Genomic DNA, 8330 nt, shown 5'->3' with positions numbered 1-8330 from the left:
AAAAGTGCAGTGGCGACTCGATTCTTTGTATGCTTTGCTTTTGGTTTAATCAATAAATCATAAAGTGACGAATACACCGCTACATTATGTATCTCACTGATGATGATGTTGTTTGGTATGATTCTACATTGAGTAGATTGGACATTATTGATAGTTGTGGTGACTTCTCTAATGTGCCTCTTAATGGTACACAAGGAGGAATCAACTACAACCCTGCTTTGGCCCATCGTCAACTTGGGTTCCCCTTGAGAGATAAACCTAATAACACTCAGTTATAAGATCTATTCTATCAGAGGGTAAAGATACCCAACATTTGATACATGTGTGGCATAATGTTCATAGGAAAGGAAGATCCGAGCTTGGTCCATGCAACTATGTAGCTTTGGAAGCTTACACTATTTGGGTGAAGAAGAGAGCTTTGGAGCTGAAAATGTTGTATGCTTGTGAAAGACCTATGTTTGTGGTTATGGTTGAGCCATCAACTTTCCCTAACCAATATGTAGAGGGGTTGAAAGACGCACTCACCAAGATGAAGCAATCGAAAGATATATGGGAAAAGCGGTTCCATGCTTTGAGCCGAAAGCATAAAGAGTTGCAGCTTGAGTCGAAAGACAAGGATGAGCTTATTGAGACTCTTGAAGACCGAGCAATAAAGAGACAGAGAGAGCTAGAGGGTCTACCTTCCTCTAGTATTCCTCAACCTTCCGGTGCTTGGAAGAATATTGTTGATCAGCTAGTCCTCGAGAAGGCTCAGATGAAGACATCCTTTGAGTCTGAGATTCGACGCATTCGAAGGAAGTACGCACCCATAGCCAGATCATCTGATGTAGTTGTTAGGGATCCTTAGGATGATAGTTTCCTTTTCTCTTGTATTTGTATTTTGGTTTCTGAAATTGTACTCAGCGTAATCTTTCAAAATTTTATGAATAAAAAGAGATTTTATGGTCAATCAAATTGTTATTATTTAAATATATATTTTCAAATAGGACTCCATATGTTCCTTGAAATTAAAAACAATAAAAAACATTGCATTTCATGCATCATTTGCACAACAGGTTTATGTCGCCAGATGTCTTATCAGTTCCTCTTATGTGCATCGGCCAAGCTGACTCACCGTTATAATACTCGCGCTAATCAACCGAAGATCATGGAGCATCTAGAGCAAGAGAACTGAGAGTTGAAGGATGAGATCGCCAGATTAACAACACTGGTGGAATCTTTGATTGCTGCCCAGAATCAGTCATCACCAACTCCTGCAACTCCTTCTCCTCAGAGAACTGTCATTACTGAGGTTGCTACTTCAACTGTTCTTGTTGCTGCTTCCATCCAGTCCATGCTTGCTGGGTTCCCTTGGGGAATGCCACCAAATTTTATGCCAGAAGGGTATGTGGTCATATTTGTTTCTCTGCCAGCATCTAGCTCGGTCATGTCAGTGCCACCTCCGATTGTTCATACTCTTCCTCGTGTTGAGGACATTATCTACCTCTCAGAGCCGTCTGAGAGTCCAAATGTGTATGAGAAAATGGATGAGATGAAAGATCAATTCCTCAAGCTGCATACAGAGTTGAAAACTCTGAGAGGCAAAGACTTGTTTGGAAGAGTGTTTCTAAACTCTACTTGGTCCCTAATGATAAGATCCCGGTGAAATTCAAGGTCCCAGACTTTGAAAAGTACAAAGGGAATACTTGCCCGCTAAGCCATCTTGTGATGTACGCCAGAAAAATGTCTACTCAGACTGATAATGATCAGTTGTTAATTCATTATTTCCAAGACAGTTTAACTGGAGCTGCCTTGAGGTGGTATATGGGTTTGGACAATGCAAGTATTTGTACTTTCAATGACTTAGGCAAGGCATTTGTCAAGCAGTATAAGTACAACGTGGATATGGCACCTGATAGAGACCAGCTGAGGTCTATGTCTCAGAAATATAAGGAGACATTCAAAGAGTATGCCCAGAGATGGAGGGAATTGGCTGCCCAGATAAGTCCACCTCTTGAAGAGAAAGAGATGACAAAGATCTTCTTGAAGACACTGTGTTTGTTTTAATACGAACGTATGATTACGATTTCTCCCAATGACTTTACCAAAATGTTAAACATGGGGATGAGGCTAGAATAAGGAGTCTGTGAAGGACGTTTGTCTAAAGAAGAAGCATCAGCCAACAAGAAGTATGGTGGGAGTTTCTCCAAGGGGAAGGAAGGAGAAACTAACTCAGTGTCAGTGGGGAGGCAGAGGAGGCCTCATGTCAGAAAGAGTTCTCAACCTCATCAACATCAACATCAAGTTTCCTCAGTAATTCCGTTTTTTTCCAACAATTCTAATCAATCAATTTCAATTCAATAACAACATCAACAACCGCAACAAAGAACCAACTACAACAACAACAATCATCACAAACAAAACTTTGAGAGGAAGAAGGTATCTTTTGACCCTACTCCTAGGACTTATGTAGAGTTATACGCGTCATTGGTCCTCAAAAATATTATTCCGTCGAGACATCCTCCACAAATTCCTGAGCCACTACCATGGTTGTTCAAGCCTGATCTTCACTGTGCTTTTCACTTGGGAGCCCCTGGCCATGACATAGAGAATTGCTATCCGTTGAAGTATGAAGTTCAAAAGCTTGTGAAGAGTGGTATGGTGTCCTTTGAGGACAGAGCGCCTAATGTAAAAGCCAATTCGTTGCCTGCTTATGGAAACGCTTCTATCAACATGGTGGACAACTTTCCAGAGAATTTTCGGGTTTTTGATGTATGGCATATCCAAAGATCTCTGGTGGAGATGCATAAGACTTTATGTTTAATCAATGATTATGAACATGACCATGATGGTTGTGAAATATGTAGTGTGAACCCCCGTGGGTGTATGGTCGTCAAGAGGGATATCTAGAAGTTGATGGATGAGAATGTTATCGAGATTCAACAGTCGAGGGATATGGGACATGATGTGAATGTCATTGTCCCAGTGTTCAAGACCCCTGAGAGGGTAGTCATTCAATTTGATAGTACCAACATCAATAATGTCAATAGATCAGTATCGTCGTTGGTTATACGGTTAACAGGCCCTGTCCCATATGAACCCGATAAAGTTGTGCCATATCAATACAATGCCACCATGATTGAAGATGGTCAAGAGGTTCCTCTACCAGTTACAGACTCAGTGGTGAATATCGTAGATATAGCAAAGGTGACACGTAGCAATCGCGTGTTCAGTCAAGTATTTCCCAAAGAAGTAGAAGATGTTTCCGCAAGAAAGAAGATAGAGATTCCAGTAGCAAATCCGGTTAGTGCTCAAACATGTCAGTTTGGTGAGTCCATCAAGTTGAAGGATAACGATGATGATGAGGCATTATCCCACTAAGGATAGTTTGGGGGCAGCTTTGTCTTTTCCTATCTTCTTAGAATCTCTATAAATAGGCATCTTCATTTAACAAACTGGCATCCAACTTAGTTCGCAACACTAAGCCTAAAGTTCACCATTGTAAAAAGCGATAATCTGTCACATAGGGGGGTTATCGCACTTGAGTTGTAGTTAGGTTGGAGCACTGTAGAATTAATCTTTCCGCTATTTTACTTTCCAGTCAAGTTTTCTTTTTAAGTGTACCAGATTAAAGTCTCCGATTTGGAGCCGGTTTCTTATTAAACTTTATTCGCATTTACGTTTTATTTATCTTGCATGCTTTACTTTATTTACTTATATTTCTTGCTTTTACCTACTCGCTTATTTAACTTGCACATTTTATTTACCTGTTCTTTCAAACATGATTAATCCTGTTATGTTGATTTCTATTTCCATGTCTGGCTAAATCTTTAAAGGTTAGGATGTAAGGATCTTCGTTAAGATGATACTCCATTATTTGTATCTATAGAAATGTTTGAGGGGTTATTTTGATTTTAACACAAGTTTTCAGTACTTATTTTGATCGGTAACTACGAAAGTATAGTCGAGGTATAGTTGGGTAAGATCAAAAGTCGTCCAACTCTTAAAGATAAACTTGATTAGTTTTAACAGGTCAAAAGTAGCGAAAGCACTTTGTCTGGTTAATTGGGAATTCTTAACACTATTAGAAAACGACTTTGAAACTATTTTCGGGCGCGTTAGTAGGTTTAAAATTCGTATCCTTGAGCGAAAGCCATGGATCCCTTTTAAGTTAAACTTTTCAAATCAAAATCACTTTTTAACTACGTCAAGAATTTAATTTCTTAAAAATAGGTTTACTACTTTAAAGCAACAAGCACCCTTCATCAGTGACAATGAAGGGCATTAATTAGGGAGTAAACTCGGTTCTGAATACGCGAAAGTGACAGTTCCTGTTAAATTGATTCTTCTCTAAGTAGAAAATATTGCCTCATAAGTATATCTGTTTAGAAACAATTAGAGTATTTCCTAACTGACGTGAATTACATCTGAGCCTGCATTTTATCTGAATTTATTTACTTCATTATTTCCTTGTATGTGTACTTGAACCTACTTATTTGATTTTCCTTAGATAAACATTGTAACAATAGAAATCGATAGATTTGACAATTTGGTCTCTGTGGGAATGATAATATTTTGTATTACTTTCACGTGTTCCGTATACTTGCGGATAGCAATTACACCCCATCAAGTTTTTGGCATTGTTGTCGGGGATCAATTACGTCAAATTTTTGTACCATGTTGTTACATCGTCTAGACTAAGGCCCTTTTAACCGGTAAATGCGAAAAACTCGCAGTACCGAAAGTTTAGAGGATCCAATAGCTGAACTAGAGCGATACGCTCACGCACGTCATTTGCTCCAAAGAATTAGGAGAGCAATGGGCAAAGATCAAAACCGAAGACCACTTAAGGAATTTGCCCAACCTTCTAACGAAAACCCCATTTCTAGTATAGTAAACCTGGCTATTCCTACTAACAATTTCGAATTAAAATCCTCTTTATTACAACTAGTACAACAAAACCAATACGCGGGTCTCACTATAGAGAATCCAAATCAGCATTTAAAAGTATTTATCCAATTAGTTGATACGTTTAAGACCAACGCTGCTTCGCCTGAGGAAATTCGTCTAAGACTATTCCCGTTTTCCCTCAGAGATATAGCACGGTCTTGGTTAGATTCCCTTCTGGATAACTCGATAACTACTTGGGAAGATCTTAGGAGAGTGTTCCTTGCAAGATATTTTCCCCCGAGTAAGACCGCTATCCTTCGAAACCAAATAACCCGATTCACTCAAAATCATGGTGAATCACTTTTTGAAGCTTGGGAAAGATATAAAGAACTACTAAGAGCTTGTACACACCATGTCCTAGAATAATGGCTTATTATTCACACCTTTTATAATGGACTTCACTATAACACAAAGATGTCCATCGACGCTGCCGCCGGTGATGCTCTGATGGACAAACCTTACCCCGGCGCTTGAGCTTTCATCGAAGATATAGAACAAAACCATTACCAATGGGAGTCAGAACGAGCATTGTAAGACCATAATTTTGACCCTAAGATCCCTCATGCTATTCTCATCATATGCACTAGCATTGGGATCACACCTTGGCATCCTCCTTATACCTCATTCATTGGGTTTGCATTGGGAGAGATCACCAAGCACCATTTTATTGTATCATATTTCATTTTTTTATTTATTTTTACTAACCAAAATACCAAAAATATATCATTGTATAGTTTAACTCTTTTGCAGGTAGTGCACATGCTCATCTATGCTCTATCAAGCTCACATCTAGGGTTTAAGACCCTCATTGCAAGGAGCTCAAACACGAATTAGTTTACTATGGCTCTAAGTATCATATATGAATCCCCATGATCTTCACATGTTATTTTGATCAAGAAATCTTCAAGAGTTTGGAGTTGGTTTGCCTTGGAAACCCTAATTCATCTAGGTATCTTATGTGACTTCTTCAACAAGTTTCTTCACCAATTGATGAAATATTTAAAGGGATACTTCACCTTTCATCATCTTATGCATATATTATCCTCCATAAGTCCCAAAAGTGAAGAGAATATCAAGCTAGCAAGTTGGTTCATGGTGGTTGACCAGAAGAACAAGTCAAAGTCGGGGTTCCCTAGACTCTATCTCCTATAATATTTGTCATATGAAAGTGATTCCAAGAGCAAAGTTAATCTAAATGACATTACAAACAACTTTAATGTTGAAGTCAAGAGATAATTTTTCTTGTAAAGTCATTTTTTATGGTGAAAGATTATAGGTCATTTTGTCTAAACCCTCGTTTGGAGGTCAACTTTTCAAGACCATAACTTGCTTAATATTTATGAGATGAAATCCATTCAAGTTGCATAATCCAATTCAATATGTCTACTTAAACTTTGATGTTTAGAGGAAGTGCAAATTCAACTTGCAAATACATGTGATATGAGGAAACATTATAGGTCATTGTGGGCCAATACCATTGAACAAGTGATTTTCCTCAAATTCTAAAATGCATAACTCCTTCATTCTAAATCCAAATTAGGTCCAATTTATGACCAATTTGAATTAACTTGATAGAGCTACAACTTTGATGAAGGAACTTTTTTCATTTGAAGCCCATAGAAAAAGTTATCCAAGGTGGAAGAAGTGAACATATGGCTAGGTACTTAGAATTTTTTTTATATGTTTGATTTTCGAAACTTCCACCTCAAAATTCATCATGATCCAAGCTTCACATTAAAAAGTGTTCAACAATAAAGTTGTTATTCTTAATCTAACCTTTCCAAAAAGTTCAAGTTCATCCCATTTGGACAAAGAATGAATTACTTGCGCATGGCTTAAAGTTGAAGGACCATTTGGAAGATTTGAAGTTCCACTTTCCATACACGAATGCATGGCCTTTCCACATTACTTCATCATTGCCTACACTCATTTTTGGACCTAAATGCATCATTACATGGGCCTATCATACGCCCATGCATCCATGCAAAGGAAAATTTCTATTTTTGGAATTTTGAAAGGAGGGTGTGAAACCAATTGCATTGCATATAAATAGAGCCCCTCTTACTCAGAATTAGGGACCCTGGCGCGCAAGTTTTGAATCAGTAACCCTAAACCCTCATAATCAAAGGATAATCTTGGTGATTTTCATGGAAAATCGAGTTTGAATCTCTCAACTATTTTGAGATTGAAACTCCAAGAGTCCTCTGTAAGACCCCAATTTTGACCCTAAGATCCATCATGCAATTTCATCATAAGCATTAGCATTGGGATCATACCGTGGCATCTTCCTTACCCCTCTTTCATTGGGTTTATTTTGGGAGAGATCACAAAGCACTGTGTGATTGTATCACACTTGTATTTTATCATTTTCACTAACCAAAATACTAAAAACATGTCTTTGCATTTGCCTAACTCTTTTGTAGGTAGGGCATGATCACATTGATTCATCAAGTTCACATCTAGGGTTTGAGACCCTCATGAACAAAGAACACAACCATGGGTTGATACAAGGATGGTCACAAGCATCATATATGAGTCCCAATGATTTCTACATGTTATTTTGATCAAGTTTTCTTCAAGAGTTTGAGTATGATTTGCCTTGGAAACCCTAGTTTGATTGGGTATCTTGAGTAACTTCTCCAACAAGCTATCTTACCCATTGATCAAATTTATCAAGGGACACTTCAAAATTCATCATCTTATGCATATAGGATCTACCATGAGCCTAGAAAGTCAAGAGAATTGAAGATTAGCAAGTTGGTTGATGATGGTTGGCTAGATGAATTCATCTTATCAAAACTGGGTCTCCCTAGACCCTATCTCCTACAATGTTCACCATATGAAAATGATTCCAAGAGAAAACTTACTCTAAATTGCATTCCAAACAACTTTCATGTTGATACCTAGATCTAGTTTTGCTTGGAAAGTCATTTTCTATGTTGAAACATTATAGGTCATTTTGTCTAAACCCTAATTTGAATGTCAACTTCCCAAGGACATAACTTACTCAATTTTTATGAGATGAAAGATTTCCAAGTTGCACAATCAAATTCAAGATGTATACCTCAAATTTTATTTTTTGAGTAAGAGATAATTCAAATTTTATGAGCATGTGATATGAGGTTACATTATAGGTCACTTTTAACCTATACCATTGAACAAGTGATTTTTCTAAACTTCAAAAATGCATAACTCTATCATTTAAAATCCAAATGACATGAAATTGTTGACCATTTTGAAGGGCTTTGAAAGATCTACAACTTTGATGAAGACACGTTTCTCATTTGAAACTCACATAAAAAGTTAAGCTAGGTGGAATATTGAGATATATGGCTTGACACTTAGAAAAAATTTCAACATATTGAAATTTCCAAACTTCCACCTCTAAATCCATCATGATA

At 37.6% G+C, this 8330-nt stretch overlaps 1 non-coding gene across 1 annotated transcript; it reads right to left on the bottom strand.

The window, feature by feature from the left end:
* Positions 1-5181: 5181 nt before the first annotated feature.
* On the bottom strand, positions 5182-5288 carry LOC127099392 (small nucleolar RNA R71). The gene has a single exon (XR_007793898.1). It is a non-coding gene; the product is annotated as a small nucleolar RNA R71 (small nucleolar RNA).
* Positions 5289-8330: the final 3042 nt, after the last annotated feature.

Source organism: Lathyrus oleraceus, chromosome 6 (assembly GCF_024323335.1).
Source record: "Lathyrus oleraceus cultivar Zhongwan6 chromosome 6, CAAS_Psat_ZW6_1.0, whole genome shotgun sequence".
Taxonomy (NCBI): domain Eukaryota; kingdom Viridiplantae; phylum Streptophyta; class Magnoliopsida; order Fabales; family Fabaceae; genus Lathyrus; species Lathyrus oleraceus.
This window is presented reverse-complemented; position numbering and strand designations above follow the sequence as displayed.